The sequence below is a fragment of the Musca autumnalis genome, unplaced genomic scaffold (genome assembly GCF_047663935.1).
Source record: "Musca autumnalis isolate F117 unplaced genomic scaffold, ASM4766393v1 scaffold_1, whole genome shotgun sequence".
Lineage (NCBI taxonomy): Eukaryota > Metazoa > Arthropoda > Insecta > Diptera > Muscidae > Musca > Musca autumnalis.
This window is the reverse complement of record NW_027411644.1, coordinates 3,446,912-3,463,754: the sequence shown is the minus strand read 5'-3', so window position 1 is coordinate 3,463,754 and position 16,843 is coordinate 3,446,912. Positions and strand designations below refer to the sequence as shown.

At 34.0% G+C, this 16,843-nt stretch overlaps 1 protein-coding gene across 7 annotated transcripts in view; it reads right to left on the bottom strand.

Annotated features, from left to right (window-relative positions):
* Nucleotides 1-16,843, bottom strand: part of Mhcl (Myosin heavy chain-like) — a 120,166-nt gene that overhangs the window by 25,890 nt on the left and 77,433 nt on the right. The gene's annotated exons all lie outside the window — the stretch shown is intronic.

Here is a 16,843-nt window from a genome sequence, read left to right as displayed (position 1 = left end):
AAATATATTTTTTGAAAAAATTACATTTTTTTCCAGAATGTTAGAAGCTGTGTGGGTTACGTGTTTTGGTATTGTTTTTTTCTGAAATACTAAAAGACCTAACCTACAATTTATTGAGTATACATTTGAAGAAACTAGTATAAATGAAAAATTATAAACAAATTAGGACTGGTTTATTGGCCTACGCGGTTAAGCGAACTTTAAACTAGCCATCTGACGGTGTTGGGTTCAATTCCCAGTTTTGACGTTGATATTTCAATGGACCACAATTAGGTGAACTGTTTATTCCAACCATCACTATAATTACATATAATTTCAATTGTATTAGACGATATTAAATCTGGAATATTATATTTATTGTTGTATTTAAGTCAATTTATTGACAGAATATAGTTCATATAAATTAAGTGATCTGTAACAGTTTAAATGTAACTTTTAATTGTCATAAGGAATGTTGTCATAAAATTAATGACAATCACTTGGAATTAAGCGTTTTAAGTCTTGCAGGTGTTGAAATTACTTTCTTGAAACTTTTAGCCTTTGTGTGTACATCTGAGGAGGATTCACTGCCTCAAAATTTGTCGGACTTCTCTATGGTAGAATCTGCTACTCGTCTTTGATATCAAGTTTAAAAAAGATTATACTGCTATGATCAAAAGCCAATGCTCGCAGTGACTGTAGGATTTCCTGTCTTTTTGTATAATCCAAACCAATACAGAAAATTTGCGTTTTTGTCTGGACCTATTCGATTATTACAATCAGTTGATCTCTATTAAACCATGGGTTAGTTGACCAGACCATCTTTTGCAAATGTACAGCCTAATCGTATCCGTATTTAAAGAATACATCTTTGTACTAGAACGACGTGAATTTTGACCACTTACACGTTTTCGTATCAAAGTTTCAAATTTTGAACATTTCCGTTCGTTCTTTCTCTTGGAAAAATGAACAATATCGGGACGAGCATTGCCTTCCGAATAACCACTTCCTTTTGTCTGGTTAACATATTGTTTTCCATACGTGCGTTTTAGATGTTTATTTAAATCAGGGCATAGGTCTTCTGTCATCATCTTCTATTATTTCAATTATGGATTTTTTCTGTAAGACCAGTAAAAACCGTCTAAAGTCAAAGTTATGCCTTAAAAATTAACTAAAAGAATGGTCTTTGTGATTTTTGAAAAAAGCTACCATTCTTGTGATATGATAACCTAAGAGTCAAATTACACATATGGAGAAATAAGCCGAGTAAAAAACAAAACTGTTAAAGTAACTACACCACGTGATAGGTATTTCCATAAGCTTTCATACCTTACCCATTTTGTAGTAATCGGTTCAGTAGAACTGGGTCTAACCCGGTTTTGAACCTGGACTTTCGGGTCAAATAACCGGTTAACCGAATCCGCCCCGTGGAAATTATACATTATTTCAATAAGCCCTCCCTCTGGCATTATAATTGCTGCAAATATCAAAGAATACATTGTTTGTACTGCTGTTTAGTTTTGAAATAATGTGGGTTACGCCTTTTGTGTTCTATGAAAATTACAGTATGCTGTTACGTCTATTGGCATTTCTTGAATAGGATCGTTATTTTTAAACGTAGAAGCTTGAAATTTTGCCAGAGCATGTATTTTAGCTTAATATATCAGATTCCATCAAAAAACTAATTTCCATTTCCATGTCGGTTACGTCTTCCGGCATTTATGGTGACGATATGTATGTTGGTAATATCGGCCGTTTTGGATTATCAGTTTGTTTTTGACAAATAAAAAGGTTAGTCGTGCTCTTCGATTTCTTACTAAAATGGCTAAATTTGGAGCAGGAGCTGTTGAACATCGTCAAAGACGATCCAGATTACCCCAAAACCCAATCATCCTAAAGGAAACGTCCAGAAGAGCCAATACTGAAAAAGCACGTCAAGTTCGGTCAAATGTGAAGGTTGTGCTCACAGTTTTTCGACTGCAATGGCGTAATGCATCATGAATTCTTGTCACAAGGTCGTATGGTCAATAAGGAATGTTATGCGCACCATTATAATGCACCAGCTCACACATCAATGTTTGTTCGTGAGTAGAGTTGTGTAGAGTTGTGCCAAAGGAACTATATGGAACGATCTAGTTCACTTCGCAGTTCCAATGGCCCACATTTTCTCTTTGAACAAACTGCGCATACTTAACAGATCACTAGACATCGGATTTTGCATATTTGCATATTTTTTAATATTAAAGATACGAAGATTCTGATTGGACCAAAATTCGTTTCAAAGAAAACTAAATTCGATGGCAGGGTCATATTTCGTATTTATTTTGCATATTTGCATATTTTGCATATGCACAAAATATGCAAAAAATATGCAAAATATGCAAAAAAATATGCAAAATATGCAAACAGATTTTGACCGAAAATCGTCATAAATGTCGTAAAATTGTCAATTAAAGTTGGAAAAACCATCAAAAAATACATAACAGTGTTCTAAACTAAGACTGTTGACCGTATAACATCGTTTTTTCAGCAGATTATTATGTTATTGAGACCATTTACCACAGTGTGGTGTAGGGTATAAAAATATGGTATTGTAATAAAATTTTTTTTGTTATTAAACTATGCAAAAATATAAAATTTGATAGAATATCAAACGCTCTATGTAAAATTCAATACTTTCTTTGTAATAATTTGTAGCGTTGGGCTGGTTATTGTTCAAAGGGAACAAATCGATGTCGGATTTTTTAAGGCGGCAACCGCATAAAGTTTTTAGTTGGGTCAGATTTTAAGACTGTCAAAGTTTGAGCACAATTGGAATATGTTAACATGTGCCACTGGGGCCCTGACGTTATGAAAATCTCGAATTTTTTTGGCTATTTAGCGATTTCGGCGACCCATTTCTCTGGAATGGTTAAAGCTTTTTTTCCATATTAAGCATTAAATTAAAGGCCATTCTGTTCTTAACATTTCTTGCCGAACAACAAACTACGTAAGTATTACAGAATTCGAGATAATAAAGCCAATGTCCCGAAAAACGTGACTAGGTACGCCTTTGTGCGAAAATGGAGACTATTAAAAAAACATTTTCTTCATTTTTATCAATTTTTGGAATGAAAACAAATGTCTTTGACATTTTGTTCTAAATTAAATTTATTCGAGAGTCAGACATCATGTGGTTTTGGAGCTATCTGGGTACAGCTGACTACTTGAAGAACGCTCTGCTATGTAGTTCGCAACTTTCAAGTTGTTTACCATACTTTGCGTCTCCTGGAAATTCGGAGTTAATGTTTAATCTCTTGAACAACAAGAATTATGCCAGATCTTTTTCTAGGATTTTCGGCAGTTGCTCTTTTGGAAGTTTGGATCGAATATTTCTGAAGAAATTTGAATCTTTGCTTTGTTAAGATTTTTGTTGCCTTTTGGCTCTTTACGGCGTTTTGCACCGTTGGATCAAACAATGCCAAGCCAACAAGTTCAGGACTGAGATCCACAGGTGATTTATTATTTTGTTATTTCCTTTTTCTGATACTTGTTTGTCTATGTTTTCGTATTTCAATAGATTTTCAATGAGGTCTAGCTCTTGTTTTTATGAAAACAATCAAGCGTGGCTTCAAGAAAATCGTAATTATGCAATTGTCATTGGTGCTGAACCTTTGTAAGGTGTATAGGAATGTTACTAGTATCATTATGGCTACAATAGAAGCTATCGGAGAGGATCCGATAAGATCTCTAGAAGCTTTATCCGTGAACAGCGGAGAATAAACCGTGAAAAATAAACGCAACAGCTTCAAGGAACGAGGGCATTGAAAACTATTAGCAGATATTCTCAAAACAGAGAAGAAGAAAAAACGGGTTGCTGTTCTGGTATCACATGTGGGTAAAGAACAACTCCTATGCGTTCCTGAAAGTGACAGTAGCTCATGGGAGAAAAAAGAACTAACAGTGTACAAATGCCTAGAAAAATGGGGTCCACGAGCTCGAGCAGATATTAGAGAGCTTCTGTACCACCGTACAAACTTGTTAGAAAATTGTTGAGAGGGATTTTTGACTGCAAGTTTGGAAGCACATCCGGACATCAACCAAACATATTCAAGCGATTTCTATAAGAATAGTCTGCGATCGACAAATCCAAGTTCGAAGTAGGCGAGAGTCTTTTAAAACTACTGCCCAGCCCACTTCCCAAGAACAAGAGGCCGTAGAAGCACCTTGCGTTTAAATCGTTCGAGACTGGACGCCCCCAGAATGATTTTTTGTATTTTATTTATTTATTTGGTATCCCACACGACAACAACTGAGTGTTATAAGTGAGAGTTTGGGTTATTGATTTTACAAAACGTATAATGAACAAGATAATGTTTATATAGATATAATATAGGATATATTGGGTATACATTATCATTAGGTTAAAAAGAAATAGAGACAATAGATTGAGTTTAATACAAAAAATAGTGAAAACAATATTCAGAAATATTTTTAGGTCCAAAACAAGACCTAAACCGCATTGAAGACTTACTTAATACGAAAGGCATTCACAAACAAATATCAGATAAAGGAAATAGCAAAATGATAAATCATATGTGGTACCTTAGTCCTGAACTTATTGGTCTGGCATTTTTTGAACTGATAGTGCAAAACACCGTAAAGATCCAAAAGACAACAAAAATCTTAACAAAGCAAAGATAGAAATTTCTCCAGAAATAATCGATCCAAACTTACAAAAATCAACTGCCGAAATTCCTAGAAAAAGGTTTACCAGGCATAATTACAAGTGAGACTTAATTGTTGTTCAAGAGATTAAACTTTAACTCCGAATTTCTTGAAAAAGATTCTGCAACTTGACCACAGAACATCAATTACCCGGAGGGGTAAAGAATGGTAAATAACTTGAAAATTGTGAGCGACATAGCAAGGAGTCGAGTTCATCACCAAGTTGTCATCTGTACCCAGATAGCTCCAAAACCACATGATGTGTGACTCTCGAATAAATTTAATTTAGAACAAAATGTCAAAGACATTTGTTTTCATTCCAAAAATGGATAAAAATGAAGAAAATGTTTTTTTAATAGTCTCCATTTTCGCACAAAGGCGTACCTAGTCACGTTTTTCGGGACATTGGCTTTATTATCTCGAATTCTGTAATACTTACGTAGTTTGTTGTTCAGAACGAAATGTTAAGAACAAAATGGCCTTTAGTTTAATGCTTAATATGGACAAAAAGTTTTAACCATTCCAGAGAAATGGGTCGCCGAAATCGCTAAATAGCCAAAAAAAATCGAGATTTTCATAACCTCAGGGCCCCAGTGGCACATGTTAACATATTCCAATTATGCTCAAACTTTGACAGTCTTAAAATCTGACCCAACTAAAAACTTTATGCGGTTGCCGCCTTAAAAAATCCGACATCGATTTGTTCCCTTTGAACAATAACCAGCCCAACGCTACAAATTATTACAAAAGAAAGTATTGAATTTTACATAGAGCGTTTGATATTCTATCAAATTTTATATTTTTGCATAGTTTAATAATAAAAAAATTGTATTACAATACCATATTTTTATACCCTACACCACACTGTGGTAAATGGTCTCAATAACATAATAATCTGCTGAAAAAACGATGTTATACGGTCAACAGTCTTAGTTTAGAACACTGTTATGTATTTTTTGATGGTTTTTCCAACTTTAATTGACAATTTTACGACATTTATGACGATTTTCGGTCAAAATCTGTTTGCATATTTTGCATATTTTTTGCATATTCTGCATATTTTTTGCATATTTTGCATATTTTTTGCATATTTTGCATATTTTTTGCATATTTTGCATATTTTTTGCATATTTTTTGGCATATTTTTTGCATATATTTTGCATATTTTTTGCATATTTTTTGCATGTTTTTGATATGACCCCAAATATCGAAAAATTGACCCTTAAAACGTCTAGATCCAAAATTTGAGTCCAATCGGATGAGAAATAAAAAACATGCAAAAATCCGATGTCTACAGATCACGTTACATTTCATGATGTTATACATACGTTTTGGAACTAGTACAAGGAACTAGGTACTCTATTCGTGAGTATCTGGCCAAAAACAAAGGCCTCATCATGCCTTGGACCCTGCCGGTTTTTTTTACCTCTTCCTAAAACTGAAGGGACCGATGAAAGGAAAGCATTTAGGAGATAAAAGAAACAAAAGGTATTGTGTATATCAAAAAGCGCGCTTCAGAAAATTGGAAAAAACGCTGATATAAGTGTATTATATGGGAAGGGGACTTTGAAGGGGACAAGATAGTTATTGATGAATAAATAAATACTTTATTTTTTGATCAGATCATAAGAGTTATTTTTTGATCGGACCTCGTACTTCGTTTTCATTTTATTCTTTCAACATCTTGAAATAAATTTAAAATTATAGGTCTTCTCATGTATTGCTATGAACATGTCGGATCACATTTGGACATACCGTGCCAGCTACATTTTCCTACAGAATTGGTAATAATATTTTATTTATAATAGTTTTTAATTGTAGATTTAACACACATATTAGAACAGATATAAAAATCTAAATCTTTGTTCTTAATGGGAAACAATATAAAATGTATGTACGTTAGTCCACTTAAATGTAGAGGTTTGATAGAAAGTACCCAATACCAGCAAAAACTCTTTACAAATATCCTTACTAACCCATTATTTTAACAAGGTATTGTCGACTGAACTAAGTATTTATTTTTTGACCACTACAAGTCGTTAATATTTGTCGTTATTACTTATTTAACAACTTATTTGTCGACTTTAAGGGGCCTAAAAATAACTATATTTCTAGCGACATGCCCTAGTTAAAATGGGTTAGCAAGAATGTAACGTTTTTTTTTTTGCTGGCGATTGGTATGCTACTCAAAAATTAAGTAATTGGTGTACAAAAATAAGGCTGCACTGTTCCGCAAAAGTATGTATTTTTTAAGAACAGTGGGAAAATTTATAATTTTTATAATTGCAGATACAATGAACTTTAGAATTTTAAAGTATGCATGAAACATTATTTTGATGAGGCACATTATTGATCGTATCAAAGTGTATATGCCCTCTTTATCTATTATGATTTATAATTTCTCTTTTATATGATCTTTAGACATTAGCCTATTTGAAAATAAAGTCTTGTCCATCTTTACGACCCCGATGCCGATTTATTACACATACACAAGTTATGAAAACCATAAACCATAATTGTGTAATATTCGTAATTTCTTTTTGTATGATTTAATATCAATTTTAACAGCCAAAACCTTTTCTACAATTACCTATAAATGTACATACGGTCGTGCAATAATTTGTGTACAAAATTTAATATGTAATCAAATTAAATAAAAACGAAATTTAAATTTCCTCCTCATTTGTTAGCTGGCATATACAACTACTATGACAAATTTGTTGCCAAATTTGAACCAAGTAGAAGAAATAGTTAAATATTTTGGTGGTACCAAACATTGCAATATTTTTTCATCTTTGTTTTACTTTCATTTTATTTGGATTTCAAGATACCAATCACAAATACTTTCCATACTTTTATGAATACGTGCGTCGCATAATTATTGTCCACAGTGAGCAGTAAGCAGTCCCATCACTGTTGGCGAATGCGTGCCATGAAATCAAACATCATTTACAAATACATAGCTCAGCTTGTAAGCGGCAATAAAATGACAGACGAATGAAAATGTGGTGGCCGATGTTTTTTTTTAATTTGGCGTAAGTCCATGCCACCACACCTAGAAAGATGGCACAACACACAAAGAAGACTCAATCCAAACGTGGGGTCATCACGTACATAACTATCGCGCAAAGTTGCAATAACAGCAGATAGGTACTGTCAATCACTATTCGCGGTATGTATTTATAATAGGGTGGGTTAACATATATTTAATAATAAAAAAACTCACTAACTCGGATCGCCATGAGATCGATATAAAAAATTGAATACACATTCTTAAACCGAATCTGGTGCAGACGACATATCAAGACATTTCAGAAATCTTCCAGAATGATAATTGTCATATTTTGTGAGGAAATTTCGAAATGTCGGAAAATTCGAAATGTCGGATTATCTAATAAATACATTTCTCTGAAAAAGCATTTCTTCGTTAATTCCACTTTTTAGAATTTTAGGAACACGAATTGACCCACCTTAATGTACACAGTTATGTATTTTCAGCCGACAAGTGGCTGACAGGTGTGCACCGTCACTGTATTTGTGAAATTAGAGTGCGTGATTTGTGTTGAGATCGATTTTCATTTGCACCAATATGGATGGGCAATTTTCGCCAAGACAATAATACCCCTCTCAGTGACAACATGCAATTAACTTACAAACCATATTCAATTCCAATACATAATTTGTTTTCGTTTTTCACTTTGTTTTATTTGTAATGGATTATGGGAGAAATCAATAGTTTTTATTTCTTTTCTAGATTAATATTGAAAAAGGGTCAGCAGGTATGTAATGCATATTTCCGGATTGATATTGATTTAATGCAAATTTCTTCTGAACACAACATAGACACAAACATGACATTGACAGTGGAAGTTAAAAAAACTGAGTACAGAGACAGACTATTGTGTTCCATAATAATGTTATACAAAATGAATAAATTCAATTTCAATGCATGGCATATAGGAAAATCTTAGACCAAAAGTTACTCGAAATGCGGAAAATACATAGCACATTTACTGGAAAACTTTGTGTAAACTATAACTAAGCTATTCTCCACATTCGTTACATTTCTAAAATAGAATCATTATAAACATTAATGAAATAAAGTTTTAAGTAAGGCATATTTCAAAATTTAGTTAGATTTTGTTGATCGAGCTATTTTTTATGTGATATGTATTGTAATTGGTGACAGTCCATCTTCTTGAACTAAACAACTCAAAAAACATCTTATTTTCTTGCAGATATTTCTGGTTTGAGACCTATAGGACATTGTTTACATCTATTATGACCTAGTACTCGCTTGCTCCATAAGGTAATCCTCCCAATGGGGCTATTCTATACCTAATATTGTAAAAACTTGTTAGTTGTTAATCCTCATTAAGAACAAAAATTATAAAATATATTGAGATTCAAATATTGTGCAAAAACACGGGGTATTCCTTAACCTCCATTACTTTTCGAAAACATTTGTTTGACACTTTGCATTACATGTTATTGTTGTTGCACTATTTTTTATTTGCACATCCAACAAAAAAAAAAAAAAATTAATACCTTCCATCGTTAAATACATATATCAAAACGTGGACCTGTACGACCATCTCTCTTAGCATAGGTCTATTCTGGTAAACCATTAAAACCCTAAAATATACATAGGGGGTTATTCTGAACGAAAATTCCCCGTGAGGTTTTGTCTTTCCGCCGTTTCAACGTAAGGGAGAAAGTGAGAAAATTCACGGGGTATTTTCGTTCAGAATAACCCCAATAGTTTCCCTATAGCGAATAAAAAGTACCGTTATAACGCATATATGCAACATGTTAGTTATTGACAATTTCGGCTACAATATATTCTCTACGTTAGATATAACGGTATTTGTAGGTTCTAATCAGGTTGGTTCCAATCAGATGAATCGAAATGTATATACAAGACAAGAGTTCTTTGGATAATGTTATGTTTATGCCCTCAGTCTTTACATGATAACTCTCCAACGGATCAACCGATTTTGGATCTCGTAATTTTTGGTCCAAACTAAGTTAAAATTCGAAGATGGACCATATCGGTTCACTCTTTAGGGAACTTCCCTCCATACTTTCTGGGATGATGTCCCAAGGGCTTTAAAAACCAACTCAAATGACTGATGAGCACGAAACATTACGAATTGAGTAATCGATTTGGCAAAAACTTTGCACATCGTAAAAATTTCTTCTAAACGTACATCAAGTTCCAAGATGGTCTATATAGGAAAACATCTTCCACACAAAAGTTTAACTATTTTGTTTATGTGCAGTTTAAGAGCATTTAGAGGACTGCTTTGAAATATTTACCGAAGGTACCGTTATAGTGTTTTTCGTGGGCAAGTCCATGCTTCCTGACAAAATGTCCAAAAGGTCTAAAAAATCCAAGATAACAAACTAAAGAGCCTGATGTGCACGATAACTATCGAAATGAGTGATTGATATTGGTCCAACCCTAGCGCATCTTAGTATTTCTTTCACACTTAAATCATGTTCGTATATGAGTACGGTTACCAACTGTACTCTATTATAGAGTACAGTACTCTGTTCTAAGTATCCGTGCTCTATTTTTGATTTGTTTTACAATACATGTGAATACCTAGGTAATCCAATGAAATGAAGGAATCCTAGGCAGAAAAAACCTTTAAAAGTCTTTTGTTGTCTATAGAAGACCTCCAAAGTCTTCTATCATCCATATAAGACCTCTAGAGGTTTTCCTGTTGTCTCTAGAAGACCTCCAGAGGTTTTCTGGCGTGTTTAGAAGACCTCCAGAGGTTTTCTGTTGTCTTTAGAAAACCTCAAAGGTCTTATTTATTTTTTATTTATTTATTCGCCTCCATAGGTCTGCTGTAGGCTTCAGAGGACCTCCAAAGGTCTTCAGTTGCCTTTAGAAGACCTCCAAATATGCTCCGTTTTCTTTAAAAAACCACTCCAAAGGTTTTCTGCCCTCTTTTTTGCTTGTAACTTTATACACATTCATATATTTTAATTCAAAAATATTGGTCAACGGTAGATATGGTCTACATCGGTCTACTCCCTAGGGTACCTCCAAAATTTCAAAACTATTTGCAGTTGTGCAGTTTAGGGATATGTCTAGGATAGTTTTGAAATTTTTAATGTAGTTTGTCTTTGCAGCTCATATTACAAAAATATAATTTTTATCGGGGGTAAGACCATACTACGCCTCGAACTATAGCTCTTAAGTGAGTCCTTGATTTTGTCCAATCGTTGCACATCGTAATCGTTCTTACAAACATACTTCAAATTCGAAAATGGTCTATATCGGCACACTTCTTCTGGTATCGATTATTTCATGGTGTCCAATGCATTTTAGTCAAAACAAACCATTAATACCCAGCAAAATGTTCGATGCCAAAGATGCCATTCAATCGTGGGTCAAAGTGATCTGGCATGTCATCTTTTTAGCATCTTCATCGATGAATTTTATATGAGCGTGGATCCCAAAAGATGCTATTCATTTTTGGATCCAAAGCATGTCATTTACACCAAAGCTTTGACATGTCATTTTCACCAATGCTTTGGCGTGTCATTTTCACCACTTTTGTAGGAGAGGTACCCTTAGGGAGGACCGATATGGTCCATTTTAGAAGTTAAACTAAATTTTGACAAAATATTAGGAGATCCAAAGTTTGGACCAAATTGTTTGCTTCATTTAAGTGATATCGTCTTAGCATTTTAGTGACATTTTTTAATATTGGACCAAATGTTAGACCAAATCGATTGAACAGTTCGAGAGTTATCGTGCTCTCCGACCGCCACATATGGTGACATAGGGGTTTTTACGCCTTTCCGGCTGTTTTCCCAAGAAATATGGACTTGCCCCTGAAAAAACTTTTACCGTCGTAATGGAGGTAGCGAATGCAAATCGCTTCAATAAAAATCAAAGTCATTCGAGAGCAGGCCTTAAAGTGAACTTATCCGAAATTTTGTGTGGGAAGTACCAGAAGGAGTAGACAAATATAGTCCATATTCGAACCTGATCTATATCTGGTAGATACACTAGGATGTGCAAAGAATGGATTACATCGGTCACTCCCTTCAAGAGTTATTGTGCGCACAATTTTTCCGAACATTTTTGAATTTTTGTGGGGGAGGTACCTGAAGAAGTGGACAGATATGGCTTATCTTCGAATAGAAACTAAGTTTGGACAAAATATTACGAAGGCCAAAATTTGGACCGAATCGGCAGATCCGTTCGAGAGTTATCTTACGCTCCAACCACTACACACGGTGTCATAGGAGCGGTTTGCATCTTTCAGGCTATTTTCTCAGGAAGTATGGACTTGCCCCTGATGAAACTTGTACCGTCGTATGGGGGACAGCGAATACAAGTTGTTACAACAAAAATCAGAACGATTCGAGAGCAGGTCCTAAACTGAACTTTTCCGAAATTTTGTGTGGGACATCCCCACAGGCATCATTATCCTAATATCAACCCTTATACATTTTTTGGGTACAGTTTAAGAAAAAACTCGAAAATAGTCCTCCAACGAAGGATCAAGATTTACTAAAAATTGGGGAGCCAGTACCCCTAGCCTTAATTTTTGGTTTAACTAAGCTTATTAAAACGCCCATGAATGTCCGAAGTGGATAGACAACTCATTAAAGAACACACCTTTGGCAATTCTCCATGAAACCATCGATTTGTTAATTTTTGCAATACTTTTATGTCTGTTTTTGGCCATATTTTTATAAATCGCAAATACATTTTTCATATTTTGACGGAATATTGTTTTGAGGATCAATAGCAGGAGATTTGTACAAAAAAACGTATAGTTTTTAAATAATAACGAAAAATTAATATGACATTTTTTACAAAGTTGATATTTGCAATACATTTGTTGTCATATCAATTTGTTGTAATATCAATAATAAACTGTAATGGAGAAATATGTATTTTATTGTGTGTTGTGAGAAATATGTATTTTCAAATCCATAACTGATAAAAATATGTATTTTTATACCCTCCACCATAGATTTTTTCCATAGGCAGGTCAAGTTCGAAGATATGAACACTTTTTGGTAGAGCCCCTATATAACGGTACCTCCCGATTTTCGGTATTTTGTGGATTTTAACCACATTTTTGACCGAACTATCTGTAATTTCAGGTTTGGGGTTCCCAGTGGTCACAAGTATATCGGCCTTTTTGTAGAAAATTTACTTCAGTTGAAACTGAGGTATGGGGTATTGTATCTCGCGAATTGTTGTAATATACCATAACTTTTGAATGCATTTAGGTAAAATAAACTGTTTTAGCACGATTCACCGATGGATTTCTTAAAATTATAATTTGAGCGGAAGCTGTGGTCATATTAATGTAAAAAATAGAAAAAAAATCGTTGAAGGAAACGATTTTTTTAAGTCAGTTTTCAATTAGTGACTTTACAATACAATGTAGAGTATAATGTTCAAAGAAGAAGTTAAAGAATACACTTCAGAGATGAAGTTTCTAATGTATAATTTTTTAATATAACCACCGCATCAATCTCAAACGGATGCTGACATTTTGAAGACTGAAAAATTGGGTTTTTTGAATTTTTGTTCTAATCGGAACGCGCAACTGTACTCGTTTAAAAACTGATTATGAGATTGTAGTGCTCGCGATTACGCATTTTTTGATGTATAACTAGGGCGTGTAGCCTTCAAAGGTTCACAACAATCTCAGCTTAAAGTCGAAATTTTTGTGCGTATTTTTTTAAAATACCAGTTTTTTGGATTCAAAACTTACAAATGCCTTTCGATTTCGGTGGAAACCCGCGTGAATTTAGTTTTTTTACATTCTGAATCTAACAAGCCTTTGCGCGTCTAAATCCATCCACTAGATCGGCGGATATGATACCCCTCAAATTTCGAAAATATGCAAAAAATATTTTTGAAAATATCGCGTATTTAGACGCGTTTTAGATGTGTGATTCCTACTTAGATAAATAGAGCGAAACGCATATTTAAAATGTGCGAAAACAGATATTGAAAAACGTTCGCGAATCCGGAGATATAATAGATTTTTTCTAAAAACTGAGCGCGATGCTACATCCACGGTTCTTGATGGATCGCATTGAAATGACATAGGATGATGTATTTTTTAATGGTGATCATTGAAATCGGATGCGCATAAAATGCAAATGTACTTCGTGGAAATTATGGGCATTTTACTGTTTTTTGCACCCTAACATGCAACTGATGCTACATCGTGGTCGTCAAATGGAATTTCACAAAGTGTATATCAAATAAGAGGGATAGATTCGCTGTTTTGGAAAATCGGATGCGCATCATGTCATTTTCACTATTACGCGGTTTATATGCGTTTCAAATGTTGTAATATTCAATATAACATTATTTTAATGTTATGCCCCAATTGGAATTCCTTGTGATTTAATATAATGTTCTAAAAATATTCGCCAAAAGGAAAACTATAAGTGAAAAAGTTGTTGCAACGGAATATCTTCACTATTGCGTGAAATTTGGACGAAAATGACGAAGAATTCAATCATTTTTTCTTCAACATTTCCTATAAAACCATAAAAAAAAATAAAATTAGAATAACATAATTTTTATTTTTTTCGTCACATTTTCATTGTATTTTTGCAAATAACACGAATACTATAGCTCCAAACTTCACGACTGCTATAATTTTCTTATATATTTTTTTGTAAGTATAAGCGCTATTGTTTCAAAAATATGTTTGTAAATACTTGAAATTATTTAACAAATTTAATTTTTCGCGAATCCATTGAAACTTTTTGAATTTTTTTTTGCATATTCTCAAAGGGTGCGAATTCAGTTAACGACAATTGGATATAACAGCTTACTATATTAAGCCGCGATTTTTTTAGAATTTTTTCTAATTAGCATAATTAAAACGGTCATATCTTTTGCGCGCAACAATCAAAGTTGGTAACGAAAACAGATTTGGAATGACGATTTTTTCTTAATCTATGTACCAAAAATCATAGATGTAGTATCAAAATTTTTTTTTGATTTTTTTGAAATGGAAAAGACGATTTTAGACATTTTTGCTGATATCCACTAAAAACCGTCAGCATAGGTCCATGTTTTGGTATAGCCCCCATATAGCGGTACCTCCCGATTTTCGGTATTTTGAGGATTTTAGTTAAAATTTTTTATCGAACTACCTGTAATTTGACAGTTGAGGTTCACAAAACATCTCCACCAAAAACTGTCAACATAGGTCCATGTTTTTGTAAAGCCTCCATATAACGATACCTTCCGATTTTCGGTATTTTCTGGATTTTAACAAAATGTTTTGACCGAACTACCTGTAATTTCACGTTTGGGGTTTCCAGTGGTCACAAAATATCTCCACTAAAAACCGTCAACATGGGTCCATGTTTATGTATAGAAGTTTAAGTATAGCCCCCTATATAACTGTACCTCACGATTTTCACGTTGATATAGCCCCATATAAGGTTCCCTACCGATTGAATAAATTGTTTATGCTTTTTTACCTTATTTAGGTATCATTGGTCACAAAATTTCTCCGCCTAAAATTGTGGACAGGAAAGAATATAATTATTCCGTTTTAGTTCAGAATATTTTATGGTGGAGGGTATAAAAAGTTCGGCCCGGCCGAACTTAATGCCTTTTTACTTGTTATACCCTCCACCATAGGGAGGGTATAATTAAATTTGTTATTCCGTTTGTAACACATCGAAATATTCGTCGGAGGCCCTATAAAGTATATATATTATTGATCTGCATAAAATTCTATGTCGATTTAACCATGTCCGTCTGTCCGTCCGTCCGTCTGTCTGTTGAAATCAAGATACAGCTCGCAATTTTAAAGATAGAGAGTCAATATTTGGTACAGAAGTTTTTATTACTTGCAGGATGGTTGCTATTGAAAATGGGATATATCGGTTCACGTTTTGATATAGCCCCCATGGAACGGTACCTCCCGATTTTCGGTACTTTTAGGGTTTTAGCTTCATTATTCTACCAAAATGGCTGAAATTTGGTAAGTAGTCTTCTTTAGGGGTATAAAACTTTCCCCCAAAAATTTGTCGGTATCGGTCCACGCCTACATATAGCCCCCATAGAACGGTACCTTCCTATTTTCGGTATTTTGAAGGTTTTAGCTTCATTATCACACCGAAATGGCTGAAATTTGGTACTTAGTCTACGTTGGTGGTTTGTCCGTATCGGTCCATTCCTTGATATAGCCCATATAGAACGGTACTTCCCGATGTTCGGTATTTTGACCGTTGTGGCCTCAATATTCCACCGAAATGGCTGAAATTTGGTATTTAGACTTCGTAGGGGGTACTCAAACTTCCCCTTTAAATTTGTCGATATAGGTCCACGCCTTCATATAGCCCCCATGGAAAGGTACCTCCCGATTTTCCGTATTTTGGAGGTTGTGGCTTCAATATTCCACCAAAATGGTTGAAATTTGGTATTTAGTCTTCGATGTGATATAAAACTTTTCGCCAGAAATTTGTCTGTACAGGTCCACACTTTCATATTGCCCCATTTCCGACTAAAATTCGTCTGTATAGGTCCACGTTTCAAAATAGCCCCCTTAGAACTGTACCTTCCGATTTTCGTAATACTGAAGATTGTGACGTCAACATCCCACCGAAATGGCTGAAATTCGTTATTCTTCCTAGAGTTATAAAATATTCCAGAAGAGTATTATAAGTATAGGTCCACGTCTTTTTACATCCCCATAGAAGCATACTTCTTGATTTTCGGTATTTTTAAGTTTTAGCCACATTCTCTTATCGAAATATAGGAAATTTGGTATTTAGTCTTCTTTTAGTCTAAAAACTTTCCGTCAGAAATTTGTCGGTATAGATCATCGACTTTTTGAAATAGCTCCATAGAACGGTGCCGAAATTGCTGACATTTAGTATTAAGTCTTCTTCATACACGAAAGGAAACTAATTATTCCATTTTACTTCAATACAACTTGTGGTGGAGGGTATAAAAAGTTCGGCCCGGCCGAACTTAACGCTTTTTTACTTGTTAAATTTCTATTCGATACTCGTAAAAGCTTCAACAGTAATTTCTTTAAAATATTTGGATTATTCACATCGATTTATGAATTCGCGTAACAGTCATAATTTACAAATTCACTTGAACGATTCCACGAATCGAATTGAATGG